The sequence below is a fragment of the Herpailurus yagouaroundi genome, unplaced genomic scaffold (genome assembly GCF_014898765.1).
Source record: "Herpailurus yagouaroundi ecotype Mexico unplaced genomic scaffold, PumYag 142, whole genome shotgun sequence".
In the NCBI taxonomy this organism is placed as follows: Eukaryota; Metazoa; Chordata; class Mammalia; order Carnivora; family Felidae; genus Herpailurus; species Herpailurus yagouaroundi.
The window spans coordinates 45268586-45275964 of record NW_024412397.1 but is presented as its reverse complement, the minus strand read 5'-3'; positions in this window follow the sequence as shown (position 1 = coordinate 45275964).

Genomic DNA, 7379 nt, shown 5'->3' with positions numbered 1-7379 from the left:
AGCAACTTTCAAGTATATGATATTCACAACTATAGTCACCATGCAGTACAGTAGATGCCCAGAGCTTATTCATGTTACAGCTGGACGTCTATACCCTTGACCAACATCTCCCCATTTCCCCAACCCCTCTGTACCTGGCAACCATCAGTCTACTCTGTTTCTGCAAGCTTAACTCCTTGAGATTCCACTTATAAGTGAGATCATATAGTACTTGACTTTCTCTGTCTGATTTACTTCTCTTAGCATAATGCTCTGAAAGTCAATCCATGTTGTTGCAAAGGACAGGATTTCCTTCTTTTTATGGCTGAATAATAAGGAATGCCTGAATTCTAATTCAATATGTGGAGCACTCAATGGTTGATCTCCTTTTATAAGAGTTACTTATGGATTCGTGTTACTGCAGTAAGATGTCCTCTATAGGAAATGGCGTTACTGTGCCCAAGACTTCACCCCTCCCTGAATCCACACCTTTTCCTTTATGACTTTGAAGCTCCCTCCACAAGACCTAATGTGCAGAAGGAACAGGGTGCAGTGCAAGGCTGAGGCCTTAAGAACATTGAGCATTTCTGCTCACTCTCTAGTACTTCGGTCCTTACCACAAAGGTGATAAGCCTTGGGTAGTATATTATGTTTCTATTACACTATAATTGCCTTATCAATTATCACAAATGTAATGGCTTAACATGATATCAATTGACTGTTGACAGTTTTGTACATCAGAATTCCAAACTGGTCATACTGGGCTAAAGTCAAGGTGTTGGCAGGCTTCCTTTCTTCTGGAAGCTCTAGGAAGAATTTGTTTCCATGCCCTTCCCTGCTTCTGGAGGGTGCACACATCCCTTGGTTTGTAGCTCTCTTTTCTGCCTGCAAAACCAGTAACATTGGGCCAAGTTCTCCTCATGATGCTTTCTCTCTGGTTCTCCTTCTTGTTCTCTGTCTCTCCTGCTCTATCTTCCACTTTCCAAGATCCCGTGATGCTGGTGGACTTTCCCAGGTAACATAGGAGAATTCTACATAATCTCCCCATCATTGAGTTGGTTGATTAGCAACTTGATATCTTCTGCAACCTTAATTACCCTGTGCCATACAACGTAACATATTCATAGGTTTTGGGGAGTAAGATGTTGACATCTTCGGGGGACCATTAGTCTACCTACCATAGGTAGTTCTTAACAATGAATGATATGTGATTCATTCCACCAACCCAATGGCATGTTCCCTTCTTCGTTACCCTCAGGCATCACCCAGACAGCTCGTGGTCCCTTCCGCAACAACCCAGGAAAATACCAAAGAAATCCCAGTTTCTTTCCTTCCAAAAATTCCACATTTTAGACTATTCATATTTAAGTTCCAATTTTGACCAAGGAGCCAAGATGGAGGAACAGCATGGAAGCTTTTTGTGTGTCTTGTGTACATGAAATACAGCCAGACCAACACTAAACCATCCTACACACCTAGAAAACTGATTGGAGGATTAACACAAGAATCTACACAATAACCTACACAACAATCCACAGATTCAGCAGGTATGCGGCACGGAGAGCTGAACTTGGGGAGCAAGAAGCTGTGAAAGGTAGGGAACCCTTTTCGCAGGCAGAGAGAGGGGGAGCATACGGGAAAAGCACCCCACCCCAAAAGCAGCTGGAGAGAAAGTGGAAAATTGGAAACAGCCGCAGGGACTAAACTAAAAAGGGAGAAAGGAGAAAGGAGAGGGTTTAAATTCCATTAAGACCATAAACAAGGGGAGCTCAAAGGCTGCAGCTCTGCAGCTCCATACCTGGCGGTGCTCTGGTGGGAAGGGCAAATCCCCAGGAACAGAGTGGGAGTCGGGAGGTTCTCGGGCCACACAGGGAAAAGCGGTCCCACTGCTGGAAGGACATTTGGTAGAGACTTTTGAAGCCACCTGGTCCCAGCAGACCCCAGAAAATGGCCACAATCACTGGTGCTGGAACAAGGTCGTTGAGGGTGAAGCCTGGTGTCAGACGTGTGTTGTGATTTTCCATAATCCCTGAGGCGCTGCTGCTACAGTGTCTCGCAAACTCTTTCTGGAACAGGCTTGCACCTGGCCGCAGTCTCAGGGCACCAGCAGCAGCAGGGTCCAGCCAACATTCAGCCATTGCTCATTCGGCCGTTGCTCGGTGAGACCCTCCCGCAGCGGAGTGGAAAGGGTCAAAGACGCAGTCCTTCAGAAGTGAGGGGCTGGGGAAAACAGCCGCATCTGAGACAAAACTCGGGAGAGAGGTACTGCCTGGGGCCTGGTCACGGTGAGTGAAAAAGCTGTGAGTGGACGAGAGCCGAAGACAGAGGACGGGTGCGTGATTGCTGATCCGGGAGAACAGACTGGGTAGAGGGCTGACGCCATTTTCACCACTCCCGCGCATGCGCATACACACCTGCAAGCACCGCAGTAGGCTAGCAGCGCCATCTAGTGGAGAGCGGAGCTGTTACACTAAACCCCGCCCAACTGGGCCAACTTCGCTCTTCAAGAACACAAGTCTCACCGCCATCTTAATTTGTGGACTATAAAGAGCTACGTAGTCTGACTTCTAGGGGAAAACGAAGCAATTTCAGTCCTACTTCAATCTGTTAGCAGGTTCATCTATTCAATTTTCTTTCTTTTTTTCTTTTCATTTTTCTCTTTTACAATTCTTTTCTTTTTCTTGAATACAGAAAGAGAAAAAATTCATTTCTATTTTCAATTTTTATTAAAAATATCTTTCTTTAATTTTTATTACTATATTTTTTACTTTTGTGTAAATTTTTAAAAATTCTACTTTACTTCTACCATTTTATTTTAGTCTACTTCAGTGTACTCACCTTTTCAAGTTTTCAAACAATTTCCTTTTTTTTCTTTTTTTCTTTCTTTTCTTTTTTGTAAATGCAGAAAGAGAAAAACTTCATTTTTACTTTCAATTTCTATTAAAAATATTTTTGTTTAATTTGTATTACTATATTTTTTGTTTTTATGTAAATTTTTCCAATTCTATTTTACTTCCATCATTTTATTTTAGTATACACAGTGTATTCCTTTTTCAAATTTTCAAATGAATTCTTTTTTTTCTTTTCTTTTTTCCTTTTTTTAATCTTTTTTCTCTTTCATTTATTTTCTTTTTTCTTAATTACAGAAAGTGAAAAAATTCATATTTATTTTTAATTTTTATTAAAAATATTTTTCAATTTTTTTCTACTATATTCTTTACTTTTGTGTATATTTTTTCAAATTCTATTTTGCCCCTTTCATCTCATTTTAGTCTACCTCAGTGTATTCATTTTTTTCAAATTCTCAAATGATTTCCTTTTTTTTCCTCTCCCCACCTTTTTTTTTCTCTAATGTGTCAAAACACTTTCAACACCCAGACCAAAACACACCTAGGATCTAGCATCATCTATTCGATATTTGTGTGTGTGTGTTTAATTTTTAACTTTAATATTTTTTTAATTTTAATTTTTTTATTTCAACTTTTCTACCTCATCAATTCCTTTTCTCCTTTCAAAATGACAAAACGAAGGAATTCACCCCAAAAGAAAGAGCACAAAGAAACGACAGCCAGGGATTTAACCAACACAGATACAAGAAAGATGTCTGAACCAGAATTTAGAATCACAATAATAAGAATACTAGCTGGAGTCAAAAATAGATTACAATCCCTTTCTGCAGAGATAAAAGAAGTAAAAAACAGCCAGAATGAAATAAAAAAGTGCTATAACAGCTGCAATCACGGATGGATGCAGCAGTGGCAAGGATGGATGAGGCAGAACAGAGAATCAGCAATACAGAGGACAAACTTATAGAGAATAACAAAGCAGAAAAACAGAGGGAGATTAAGGCAAAAGAGCATGATTTAAGAATTAGAGAAATCAGTGATTCATTAAAAAGGAACAACATCAGAATCATAGGGGTCCCAGAAGAGGAAGAGGGTAGGGAATAGGGGTGGAAGGGTTATATGAGCAAATCATAGCGGAAAACTTTCCTAACCTGGGGAAAGACACAGACATCAAAATCCAGGAAGCACAGAGGACTCCCATTAGAGTCAACAAAAACTGACCATCAACAAGGCATATCATAGTCAAATTCACAAAATACTCAGACAAGGAGAGAATCATGAAAGCAGCAAGGGGAAAAAAGTCCCTAACCTACAAGGGAAGACAGATCAGGTTTACAGCAGACCAATCCACAGAAACTTGGCAGGCCAGAAAGAAGTGGCAGGATATTTTCAGTGTGCTGAATCAGAAAAATATGCAGCCAAGATTTCTTTATCCAGTGGGGCACCTGGGTGGCTCAGTTGGTTAAGTGTCCGACTTCGGCTCAGGTCATGATCTTACGGTTCGTGAGTTCGAGCCCCACATCGGGCTCTGTGCTGACAACTTAGAGCCTGGAGCCTGCTTCAAATTCTATGTCTCCCTGTCTCTCTGCTCCTCCCCTGCTCATGCTCTGTCTCTCTCTCCTTCAAAAATAAATAAAAACATTTAAAAAAAAGAATTCTTTATCCAGCAAGGCTGTCATTCAAAATAGAAGGAGAGAGAGAAAGTTTCCCAGACACACAAAAATTAAAGGAGTTTGTGACCACTAAACCAGCCCTGCAAGAAATTTTAAGAGGGTAGGGAGAAAAGATGGAAATATATATATATATATATGTATATATATATATATATATGTATATATATATATATATGTATATATATATATATATATATATATACCAAAAGCAAGAAAAGATTAGAAACAACCAGAGAATACCACCATAAACTCCAACTCTACAAGCATCATAATGGCAATAAATTCATATCTTTCAGTATTCACTCTAAACGTCAATGGACTCAATGCTCCAATCAAAAGACATAAGGTAACAGAATGGATAAGAAAACAAGATCCATCTATATGCTGTTTACAAGAGACCCACTATAGACCTAAAGACACCTTCTGATTGAAAATAAGGGGATGGAGAACCATATGTCATGCTAATGGTCAACAAAAGAAAGCCGGAGTAACCATACTTATATCAGACAATCTAGACTTTAAAATAAACACTGCATCAAAAGATGCAGAAGGCCATTATATCATAATCAAGGGGTCTATCCACCAAGAAGACCTAACAATTGTAAACATTTATGTGCCAAATGTGGAAGAACCCAAATATACAAATCAATTAATCACAAACATAAAGAAACTCATCGATAGCAATACCATAATAGTAGGAGACTTCAACACCCCACTCACAGCAATGGACAGATCATCTAATCAAAAAATCAACAAGGAAACAATGGCTTTGAATGACACACTGGACCAGATGGACTTAACAGATATATTCAGAAAATTGCATCCTAAAGCAGAAGAATATACACTCTTCTCCAGTGCACATGGAATGTTCTCCAGAATAGACCATATACTGGGACACAAATCAGCCCTAAGTAAGTACAAAAAGATAGAAATCATACCGTGAATATTTTCAGACCACAAGGCTATGAAACTCGAAATCAACCACAAGAAAAAATTTGGAAAGGTAATAAACACTTGGAGACTGAAGAACATCTTACTGAAGAATGAATGGGCTAACCAAACAGTTAAAGAGGAAATTAAAAAGTATATGGAAATCATTGAAAATGATAACACCACAATCCAAAACCTCTGGGATGCAGCAAAGGCAGTCATAAAAGGAAAGCATATAGCAATCGAGGCCTTCCTAAAGAAGGAAGAAAGATCTCAGATACACAACCTAACCTTATGTCTTAAAGATCTGGAAAAAGAACAGCAAATAAAACCCAAAACCAGAAGAAGACAGGAAATAATAAAGATTAGAGCAGAAATTAATGCTATCGAAACCAAAAATAAATGGTAGAACAGATCAATGAAACCAGAAGCTGGTTCTTTGAAAGAATTAATAAATTTGATAAACCACTAGCCAGTTTGATCAAGAAGAAAAAGGAAAGGACCCAAATAAATAAAATCAAGAATGAAAGAGGAGAGATCACAACCAACACAACAGAAATAAAAACAATAATAAGAGAATATTATGAGCAATTATATGCCAATAAAATGGGCCATCTGGAAGAAATGGGCAAATTCCTAGAAACATATACATTACCAAAACTGAAACAGGAAGAAATAGAAAATTTGAGCAGACCCATAACTAGTAAGGAAATAGAATTAGTAATCAAACATCTGCCAAAAACCAAGAGTCCAGGGCCAGATGGCTTTTGAGGGGAATTCTACCAAACATTTAAGGAAGAGTTAGCACCTATTCTCTTGAAGGTGTTTCAAAAAATAGAAATGGAAGGAAAACTTCCAAACTCTTTCTATGAAGCCAGCATTACCTTGATTCCAAAACCAGACAGAGACCTTATTAAAAAGAAGAACTATAGACGAATTTCCCTGATTAACATGGATGCAAAAATCCTCAACAAGATATTAGCCAACCGGATCCAACAATACATTAAAAAAATTATTCACCACGACCAAGTGGGATTTATACCTGGGATGCAGGGCTGGTTCATTATCCACAAAACAATTAATGTGATCCATCACATCAATAAAAGAAAGGACAAGAACCATATGATCCTCTCAATAGATGCAGAGAAAGCATTTGACAAAATACAGCATCCTGTTTTGATAAAAACCCTCAAGAAAGTAGGGATAGAAGGAGCATACCTCGAGATCATAAAAGCCATATATGAACGACCCAACGCTAATATCATCCTCAATGGGGAAAAACTGAGAGGTTTCCCCCTAAGGTCAGGAACAAGACAGGAATGTCCACTCTTGCCACTGTTATTCAACATAGTATTGGAAGTGTTAGCCCCTGCAATCAGACAACACAAAGAAATAAAAGGCATCCAAATTGGCCAGGAGGAGGTCAAACTTTCACTCTTCGCAGATGACATGATACTCTATATGGAAAACCCAAAAGATTCCACCAAAAAACTGCTAGAATTGATTCATGAATTCAGCAAAGTTGCAGGATATAAAATCAATGCACAGAAATCGGTTGCATTCCTATAAACCAACAATGAAGCGACAGAAAGAGAAATCAAGGAATCAATTCCATTTACAGTTGCACAAAAAAAACATAAAATACCTAGGAATAAATCTAATCAAAGGGGTGAAAAATCTATACACTGAAAACTATAGAAAGGTTATGAAAGAAATTGAAGAAGATACCAAAAAATGGAAAAAGATTCCATGCTCCTGGATCTGAAGAACAAATATTGTTAAAATGTCGATACTACCCAAAGCAATCTACATACTCAATGCAATCCCTATCAAAGTAACACCAGCATTCTTCACAGAGCTAGAACAATAATCCTAAAATTTGTATGGAACCAGAAAAGACCCCAAATAGCCAAAGCAATCTTGAAAAGGAAAACCAAAGCAGGAGGCATCA